Here is an 11,339-nt window from a genome sequence, read left to right as displayed (position 1 = left end):
GGCTTCTGTAAGTAGATGCTCAAGGGACATTTTATCTGGTAAAATAGCTTGTATGTCAGTGCAGTGCAGTGATAGTGATTTGAGCATTGTTGACCAAGATTTACATACAAAGGTTCTCGAGTGGTCGACTGAATCAGTCGAATCGGTATCAACTTTCCATAATTTTGACCAAGATGCAAGTAATTTGCTATTTGATTATCTTGATACATTAGACGTTTGGAATGGATCATGCATAGAAGAGATAAAACAGCTGCTTAAACCATACCATCGCTGTATAGATTTAAATTCACAATATTTTAAAACAGCTCGATTGCAAGTATATAATGCTGAACGTGATACATTATTCTCAGAGCAAAACCTGCCAAACTTTCGAGAAATCCCAATCACTGGTGACGGCAATTGCCAGTTCAATTCTATCTCGTATGCTCTAACTGGAAATGAGAGTTTCTCTGGCGATTTACGCATTTTAGCATTTAAAAGTGTCATAGAAAATATACAATTTTTCTCATCATTGCATTCAAGTGGTTTTATGGAAACCGATAGTATGGTAATGTTGTTGAAACTTTGTTGTGGTAATGGTCAATGGGGTAATCAAGATTCGTTATTTGCTCTGTGCATGAAACTTGAACGATGCATTTATGTTCTCGAAAAGACTGAGGTAGCTTATAAAATGTATGTTATTAAACCGCGTGTTTCCTGTGCATCTCCTATAGTGCTACATCTTCGTAACCAGGCACGTAGCCAGAGGGGGGGCTAGGGGGCTAAAGCCCCTCCCGAAATTTTTCAAAAATAAATTTAAAAACCGGCGACTTTTGACAAAATTTGTTGCTCATTTGGTTTGAACAAATTATTGAGAAAAAGTTGAAGGAGGCTATTTCTAACCACCGAAGGCAATGGTCATGAAATTCAGTGTGCTTAATGCTTTTGCTCGAGCCAGTGCGAAGCGAACGACAAAAACAGTAACTTTTATATTGTGTGCCTTGTCTGAAGAATACAAGAAACTATTACTTTAATTGTAGCTGTAGTAATCTTTCGAGATTAGTGAGTAACAGAAGCAAGAATTGGTGCTCCAGCCAAATACGGTGATTATAAAATTATTGATGATTCGCATAGGACAGAGCATTCATAATGTCGAATGTTTCCTGAAGGTGTAAATGGAGACTAGACTTTCGGAAGCCGCCTTTATCGAGTTCTACCATGGCAGGCATTTAGCGCTCAACAAATTAGCCCAGACGAAACCATTCATTTTGCATAACTTAAAGCACAAGGTTATGTGTGACAATACTATAATTAAAATCCTCCTGTATATGGACGATGAGAAAATGAATGTTCCGCTACAAGATCAGATACCGCTTACTCGCAGATTAATGTCACATTTGGGAGAAATGGAATCTAATTGGAAAGGCAATTATTGAGGGCGAGAAGCAAGGAAGATATTCGCGAACATAAAGGCAGTAACTACGATGAAGACATGGAAATGTACAATAGCGAGATAGAAATGAACAACTCCCCCCCCCCCCAAGAGATATTTGGTGAGGAAAAAAATATTTCCTCGCCTCGTAAACAGGTTTCCACATGCAATGGCTAAGCGCTTACGCGAGATCTGTAGGACAACCATTTAAACTCGTTATATTATTTTTATTGTTTACATAAGGAAATATATAAAAGACGGGTCGTGGGTCTTTGTTATTTTTAAATGATAAGTTTTTGAATAGCACACAATTTTGAATTTCTGTATTAGGTTAGTGCACACTGTACACTCTGTTCTCTGTACTGTGCTACACAAAAAGTATTTCAATTTGTCTGAGAACGATTGAGCCGAGAAGAAAATTTTTGTTTCGCGTCATTTTAACGCAATACCATTTTTATTGACGCTTCATTTCATTGTTACGAGGAATTCGTTCCGCACTAATACACTGTTGATCCGTAAATCCGTGATATCTGCAACAAACGTGTAAAAGAAAATTCTTTTAAAGGTGGACCGGGCAAAAACAATAGGCAATCACGAAGAGGGACTAAAATGTTGTGACTGATTGAATCTATAAGCCAATAAGTTGGGATAAGAGTTTCGATTTCATGTCTTCAGTATGTGACAGTCTTTCGTTCCGTTTTTGCTCGTCATGGAATAAAATGAGAGAGATAATCTTAAATAAGAGAGAAAAGAGAGGAAAAAATCAACCAATCGAAATCGACTCAAGATCACTCTTCTATCTTTACTATACACTCAACACGAGTTCTTTCCGAATTGCGCTCTGATCTTCTCATTTCGTCTTCGTTGCGTTAGGTGCAACAACTTGAAACATTTTTCCCAAATAGTGGTAAAACAAACATGTAATCAGACAAACATTACAACTTTCTTCAAGAAATCATACATCATCTCTTCCAATCTTGATGATGATTGAAAAAAAATCAAGAGCTAATTATTTTTATTCATAAACCAACCTATTACTGATCAGATTAGTGTTCTCATATTTGTTTAATGAATTGACAAAAAGTTTTGCAAAAGTTTCACAGGAAACGGATAATTTGCTGTAATTTAAAAACAGACAACTCTAAAAGAAAGCCTCTTCGGCAAATTAGATGCAAGGGCGATGTGTTCTCTTCCATGTGTCGGAAGCAAGTGATGCTGAAATTATTATCTATGTTTATAGTTTCTAGTTATTTTGATGGTGTCATCAATGTTATATTTACCAAATTTTACGTAAATTAGAAGCATTGACTAATCATTGCTAAGTAATTTTCTTTCGATTAGTGAATAAATTCTGAGCAGTTTCGCTCAGTAGATTAAATTCTGGGTAGTTTGCATTAGTAGATTGAATCATTGAAATATATCATACTATGTTGCGTTTCGGCTTCGCCTCATCAGAAACCGACACTAACGTATTGTCGGAATAGATTAGCGCCGGCTTGACGCAAATCCCTTAAAACTAAAACACACTATGTGTTTCAATCAAACGACTGATCAAACGTGATGTCCCGTTAGAGCAGAAGTTCTGTTTATGCCGATGAGACACAAGTGAAGCCGAAACTTGTCTTGGCTTAGCAGGCCTATGCGAAAGCACTATGCTATATTTCACCCTAAGGAGGAAAATTTGGTAAAAACCAAAATTTCTCACTAGGGTGAAAATTTGTAGGTATAAACCAGTCTTTGTACAGGAGGGCACAAATCCTTATTTCATACTATGTTGCGTTTCGGCTTCGCCTCATCAGAAACCGACACTAACGTATTGTCGGAATAGATTAGCGCCGGCTTAGCCTGGTTTATACCTACAAATTTTCACCCTAGTGAGAAATTTTGGTTTTTACCAAATTTTCCTCCTTAGGGTGAAATATAGCATAGTGATTGAAATATATATATTTGACATTGTCCAAAAACCCACGAATTCCGAAATAAAACCTTCAAATGCTCAAATAAATAATTTTTACTTAATCTAGGTAATCTTCTCAAGTTACACCGGCTTTGCAAGATTTTTTTTTTTTTTTATTCAAATCGTTTATTTGATAAGGCACGTTGCGTTAGCTTAAAGGTGCCATTTTTGTTTTGTTTTACAAATTGCTTAAAACTAGGGGATTACATATTGATTTTTTTAAAATGAAACTAATGCGATTTTATAGCTATCTTATATATCTACACAAGGGGATAATATTATTTTCATAAGATTAAGGGGGTCATTTAGTTTTTGTGGCAATATGGTTTGACATTTTTATCAGTGAGATTATTGGAGCAAATAATGTTTAACTAAGGGGGACAATTTTTTACGACTAACTTAAAACTAAGAATAACTAGAGGGCATGATTGAATTTTGTAAAGATTCGTAATTATAGTTATTTTTGTGGGTAGTAGAGTTGGGCATTTTCAACGAGATTATATAATATAATAGTTAAAACTAGAAGAGACAAGAAGAGCTAAATGCTTCGTGATATAATGGGGGGGGGGGGGGGGGGGGGTAGGGGTTTTACTTCTGGGTATAAGAGTCAGGGGAGGGAGGGTAGACAAAGATGGCAGGGAGAGAAAATTATTTCAGTTTCAGGCATCGTGAGATCAACGGATGGATTACAAACTCGGGTGGCCTTCATCAGGGGAATCATGTACTGGGACGCCGGGTGGTCCTCCTCAAGATGGCAGGGGTTTTTTCAGACGATTTCGTAGTACGGCTCAGATGTGGATCGGCTACATTTCGAGTTAAGCGTGTTATGTTCGTGCCGTAGGTCCCGTGTTTGTTGGCTCATTCGATACAGATGCTTTGATACAGGTGGAAGAGAGTTCTGAGAATGATAAGGAAAATAAGAAGGGGCAGTTAGACTTGTATGTTGATGGTTTTGAGGAACGTGTATATAAGGGACATATAGAGGACATCGCGGCTTGCCAGCACATCTCGAACCGGGACGTTGGTTGGTCTTCCTCGGGCCCGCAGGGTATCCATTAGCCGAGACCTGGCGGAACTGTACTCGGTGCACGCCCAGACAATGTGCTCGATGTCGTGATAGCCGTCGCCACAAGCGCAGATACCACTATCCACGAGCCCAATACGCCGGAGATGTGTATCCAGCGTGTAATGGTTTGCCATGAGTCGCGACATCACACGAATGAAGTCACGACCCACATCCATCCCCTTGAACCAAGGTTTCGTCGATACCTTAGGGATTATCGAATGTAGCCACCTTCCCAGCTCCCCACTGCTCCATGAAGTTTGCCAACTTTCGAGGGTTATCTGATGAGTAATACTGAAAAATTCGCTGAAGCAAATTGGTCTTTCGTAAACGTCTCCTTCTAAGGCACCCACCTTAGCTAAGGAGTCTGCCTTCTCATTGCCCGGAATGGAGCAATGAGAAGGGACCCATACCAAGGTAATCTGGAAAGAGTTGTCAGATAAAGCACTCAGTAGCTCCCGTATTTTCCCCAAAAAATACGAGGAGTGCTTGCCTTGTTTCATCGAGCGAATAGCGTCAATGGAACTGAGGCTATCAGAAACGATGAAGTAATGGTCTGTGGGTAATGTTTCAATGACTCCAAGGGTATACTGAATGGCAGCTAGTTCTGCGGCGTAAACTGAAGCAGGGTCACTGAGTTTGTAGGAGGCGGTGAACTTTTGATTGAAAATACCGAAGCCAGTGGACCCTTCGAGGTTTGATCCGTCAGTATAAAACATCTTAGAACAGTCGACTTCTCGGAATTTATTATAAAAAATGTTTGGAACCACTTGTGGGCGTATGTGGTCCGGAATTCCACTAATCTCGTCTTTCATGGATGTGTCGAAGAAAACAGTAGATTCAGAAGTATTTATGAAATGCACACGGTTGGGATTGTAAGAAGAAGGGTTAATATTCTGCGCCATGTAGTCAAAGTACAGGGACATGAAACGGGTCTGAGAATTGAGCTCAACAAGCCTTTCGAAATTTTCAATCACGACCGGGTTCAAGATATCGCATCGAATGAGCAATCGATATGAGAGTTCCCAAAATCGATTTTTCAACGGGAGAACGCCCGACAGCACTTCGAGACTCATCGTATGGGTCGACTGCATGCACCCTAAGGCGATACGCAAACAACGATACTGAATTCTTTCGAGTTTGGTGAAATGTATGTTCGCGGCGGAGCGAAAGCAGAAGCATCCGTATTCCATTACCGACAGTATCGTTGTTTGATACAACCTAATTAGGTCTCCTGGGTGGGCACCCCACCATGTTCCGGTTATTGTACGAAGAAAGTTGATCCTTTGCTGGCATTTCTGTTTCAGATACCGAATATGGCTTCCCCAAGTACCTTTCGAGTCGAACCAGACCCCTAGATATTTTACTGTGAAGACCTGAGCGATAGTTTGACCCATTAATAGAAGCTGTAGTTGTGCTGGTTCACGCTTCCTTGAAAATACAACTAGCTCAGTTTTCTCCGTGGAGAATTCGATACCCAGCTTAATAGCCCAAGCAGACAAATTGTCCAGGGTATTCTGTAATGGTTCTTGTAGATCGACAGCTTTGGGTCCCGTAACAGACACCACGCCATCGTCTGCAAGTTGCCTTAACGTGCAGGAATTGTCAAGACATTCATCAATGTCGTTGACATAGAAATTGTATAAAAGGGGGCTTAGACATGAGCCCTGGGGAAGGCCCATGTAGCTAAATCGTGATGTCGATAAGTCACCATGCGAAAAATGCATGTGCTTTTCCGACAAGTTTAGTAAAAAGTTGTTTAAAGTCGCTGAAAGACCATGCTGGTGCAGCTTCTCTGAAAGAATGTTGATCGAAACTGAATCAAAAGCCCCCTTAATATCTAGGAACACTGATGCCATCTGCTCTTTGCTAGCATAGGCCATTTGAATTTCAGTTGAGAGCAACGCAAGACAATCGTTCGTCCCTTTGCCTTTGCGAAAACCAAATTGTGTATCTGACAGTAAGCCATTTGCTTCGACCCAATTGTCGAGGCGGGATAGGATCATTTTCTCGAACAACTTCCGGATACAGGATAGCATTGCGATCGGACGGTACGAATTGTGGTCGGAGGCTGGTTTTCCTGGTTTTTGGATGGCGATGACCTTCACTTGTCTCCAATCGAGTGGGACAATGTTAGCCTCGAGAAACTTATTAAATAAGTTCAACAAGCGTCTCTTGGCAGAGTCAGGCAGATTCTTCAACAAGTTGAATTTGATTCTGTCTGGCCCCGGAGCTTTATTGTTACACGACAAGAGAGCAAGTGAGAACTCCACCATCGAAAAAGGTGTTTCGTTCGCGCTATCGTGAGGAGACGCGGCGCGGTAAATCTTCTGTGCCGGGGCGGAATCCGGACAAACCTTCTTGGCGAAATCGAATATCCAACGGTTTGAATATTCTGCACTCTCGTTAGTACTGTTTCGGTTTCGCAAACGCCGGGCCGTGCCCCAAAGAGTGCTCATCGATGTTTCTCTCGTTAGTCCGTCAACGAACCGGCGCCAGTAACTACGTTTCTTGGCTTTCATCAAACTCTTCATTCGCGTTTCTAACGTCGCATATTGTCGATAGCTAGCAGGTAACCCGTCGTCCCGGAAGGTCTTATACGCGGCGGCCTTCTCCGCGTACACGTCTGAGCACTCTTTGTCCCACCACGGATTAGGAGAGCGTTTTTGTATGTTCGCGCCGGGTACTGGCTTAGTCTGAGCTTGATTCGCGCTGTCGAGAATCAAGCCAGCCAAAAAGCTGTACTCTTCCTCCGGAGGAAGTTCTTGGGTAGATTCGATGTTGTCGGATATCGCGGCAGCATAGCTCTTCCAATCGATATTTCGTGTGAGGTCATACGAAATATTGATTGATTTCAATGGCCTTGAACCGTTATTGATTGAGACTACAATCGGCAGATGGTCGCTGCCGTGGGGATCAGGAATTACCTTCCACGTGCAATTTAACCGCAGCGATGTTGAGCAAAGGGACAAGTCTAAGGCGCTCGGGCGCGCTGGAGGAGCAGGAATCCGTGTCATTTCACCCGTGTTTAAAATTGTCAAATTGAAGTTATCGCAAAGATCCTGAATTAAGGAAGACCGGTTATCATCATAGAGGCAACCCCATGCTGTACCGTGAGAGTTAAAGTCTCCTAAAACTAGTCGCGGTGCTGGCAGGGATTCTAAGATGTCTTGTAGCCGTCGGTGCCCAACCGCGGTGTTGGGGGGAATATATATGGAAGCTATGCAAAGGCTTTTGCCTTTGGTTGTTACTTGACAAGCGACAACTTCAATACCTGTTATCGTGGGAAGGTTAATTCTGTAGAAGGAATAGCACTTTTTGATCCCCAAAAGCACTCCTCCATAGGGGGTGTCTCGATCCAGGCGAATAATATTAAAGTCGTGGAAGTTGAGTTCTATGTCGGAAGTTAACCAAGTTTCACATAATACAAATGCATCGCAACTCAAATTATTTATTAAAATTTTGAAGGAATCAATTTTCGGGATGATACTTCTGCAATTCCACTGTAGAACAGTGATCAAATCCGTGACCTCGTTCGATGAGTTAGCCATCGAAGGATACAATCGCTGAGAGGAGGGGCCATTTAGCAGTCAACTGCTTCAAAAATGTTCTCACTGTAGGGAGAAAAGCTAACATAAGACTTTTAATAGGATCAGTAATATTGAAAGTTTTTATTATCCAGTCCACTATGTCCGAGAGTTTTATAATTCCAGTGCTGTGATTACTCTCGAACTGAAACAAAGGAACACTTGGGATTTTTGATGTTCCTGGAAGTGCTGGGAACTCCTTCTCTGAGCTTAATCCTCCGAGACCAGGAGCTAATTGCTTCGGTTTGGTTGCAACACTTCCAATAGATGTGACTTTCGGAGCCCCCTCAAGGGACACCTTCTGGCCTTTACAAGGAACTTTACGAGAGGAAGTGTTCCTCCTCTTCCTATAAATTCTAGGCACCCTAGTAGATGTTCCCTCTTGTGGGTTACCAGCCTCGCCCTCGTCAGGAGGCAAGTGAGTATAGATGTTTGCTGAGGATGGTGGCGTAGCATTCTTTAACATTTCTGCGAAAGAATGTTTGGATCGTCCCGCAAGGGAACGTTTCAGTTTATCCCCGCGTAGTTTGTACGCGGGACATGCCGAGATATCATGCAGACTCTCCGCACAGTAAGGACACTTTTCGGCTTGCCTACTGCACGAATCATCTAGATGATTCTCCCCGCATTTTCCACAGCGGGCCTTATTGCTACAATGGGTGGCTGTGTGACCCAGTTGTTTACACTTTGTGCAATTCATGACCCGCGGCACAAACAGACGCACAGGCAGACGAACCTTGTGCAAGAGGACGAAATTTGGCAAAGCGGTACCAGCGAAGGTCACCCGATAAGAGTTTGATTGGGGGTACGTTTTTGAACCATCCCCCGCAACTACTACTGAGTGCAAACGTTTGCACTCAAGTATTTTAACTGGCTGAAGTAAGCGGTCTCTGAATCGGCCAACCCCGTACTTGAGCAGATCCTCGCACGTCAAACTCTCATCGGTTACGACGCCTTCGGATTGTACTCTTACAGCCGGAATATACACGTTATAATCCCGCGTAAAGTGCTCACAGCAAGCAATATCGTTTGCCTGCTTTGAGTTGGCTAGCAACACCCTTATCTTGTCCGAGCGGACCTTTGAAATTTCGGTCACAGCCGAGAACCGTTCCGTCAGGTCTCTAGAAATCTGAAGAAGATTCAGTGATTTAGTCTTGGGCCGAAAGAAGACCACAAATGGACCAGTTGAGAGTTCTGGATAGCATTTGGGCCGGGGGGGAGCCTTAGAAGTTGAACCCGATTCAACTTCCATTTGACCATCCGGAGAGGGAACCATAAAAAAGGTCAACGCACGGGGTCAGCGCCCGCGCAGACGGAAGAAAGCAATAAATGTGTTACAAAAGACAAAAACCACTTAGCTTTAAACTGGTGTCCAACGACGAACCGATCCAGCTTATACAGCTGGCTATTGTTTAATCCTCACACGCGAACAAAAGACTGAGGACCGAACCGAACTGGCAAAATAACCTTGAATGCGGATTAACTCTATTCTTTATCGCCTCACACAGCACTACGGACTAGAAAAAACAACCTCTGTCTCGATGGAGAGCTCGAAAACGAATGGCTTTGCAAGACTGTTAAAAGTCAATAGAGCTAAGGTATTCTTGCTTTGTAGTGAAATCAGTAGTTTTTTGTACTCATTTTACATTTTGACTTTTACTATAGTTTCAGGGATCTAGGAAAATCAGTCTACGATATTTTTAATTCGTAAGTGCAATGATATAAAAAGTACCTAAAAGAATCTACTTAAATAGATAAAAAGATAGTTATTCTAAGTTGTCAACAGTTTTTTCGGCATTTAATTAGCAAGGGACTGGAAGGTGAAGTATATTTTTCAATATTTAGAGCCATAGTACTCAAGGGAGAGCAAGGTGTTGAAAGGAGAAAGTTTAGAAAAGCGTGGAAGGATCATATATGCAAGCTTAGAGCTCACCGGCGACTTAACCCTTTGTCTGCTACCGTAGTGGTCAAGGTCTTTTGGCATTAGAAATGCGAATCACCTGAGTCTACGGCATGTCCGAACAAGCGTAAAGTAACTTGTTACTTCATGCTGTCGGAACCGACTTCTACAAATTGTAAAGGTGTAGCGAATGTGTAGCATTTTCAAGCAGCGTAGCATGCAGCGTAGCATTTTCAAGCAGCCCTAAATACTTTGAACTCTTGAATATTCATTTTTGTAACTAGAGAAATTTCTAACTTGTAAATTAAAAATAATCAAATTGAATTCGTCGATGCACTAAAGCCTTTCTTGTAACAGGCAACATATTATTAGGGTTTTTTAGTGTCTATTGTCTTAGTTTTGGAATTGTTTTCACTAAGAACTTTTCATAATTACGTTCAGTTTCCAGTGATTATTTCAAGTCATCAGAATTAATACATTTATGCAATAATTTTTAAGCCCCTCCCGAAACAAAATCCTGGCTACGGGCCTGTTCGTAACGCTGGTTCTGGAAATGCTCATTATAATCTTATGCTTCCAATACAAGAAAACGTTACCTATGATTTTATCAATCTCGAGACATATGATTTGGCTAATTTGTTTACACACTGAAACATTACAAAACATAAAAAAATAAGTTCAAATAAAATGGCTCACTAGCTAAAGACTACTAAATTAGTAGAAGAGGCTGAATAAGAATTTTCATATTAGCTTAAATCTTCTATAATAGTGGTGGCTGAGTGTGCACATACCTTATTGAACGGTGCATATATCTTCTCGAAAAGACTGGCAGAGCTTATAAAATTTATGTTATTAAATCATGCGTTTCTTGTGCATCTCCTACAGTGTTACATATTCGTAGCACTGGTTCTAGAAATACTCATATTAATCTTTTGCTTAGAATACAAGAAGACGTTACCTTTGATTTCATAAACCTTGAGACATCTATGAAATAAAAATAAAAATACGTTGAAATAAAAATGCACACTAGCTTTAGACTTCAAAAATTAGTAGAAGAGGCTGAATAAGAATTTCCATATTAGCTTAAATCTTCTACAATAGAGGTGGCTGAGTGTGCACATACCAACGCATTTTCCACCCGTATTCATATCACCAAACACTGTCGTGCCTGGTCAAACCATTAAGAAATCGGCACGAAATCCCTAATGATTTCTGAATGTATTCCAGCTGTATAAAGTTGGAATCGAATTTTTCTTTGACCTGGAATTCATTCAGAAATCAATCAGGATTCCGAATCAATTTCTGAATGTATGGTTGGGGATGCGTTATTGGTTATGGTGGTAGTTTATGAGGCTGAATATCAGTACTAGCTAATTTCTTCAACTGAACCAATGATTTTATGCTAGCAAAATATTCATGCA

This window comes from Topomyia yanbarensis, chromosome 1 (genome assembly GCF_030247195.1).
Source record: "Topomyia yanbarensis strain Yona2022 chromosome 1, ASM3024719v1, whole genome shotgun sequence".
Taxonomy (NCBI): Eukaryota; Metazoa; Arthropoda; class Insecta; order Diptera; family Culicidae; genus Topomyia; species Topomyia yanbarensis.
The sequence above is the reverse complement of the archived record's forward strand: the minus strand, read 5'-3'. Positions refer to the sequence as shown.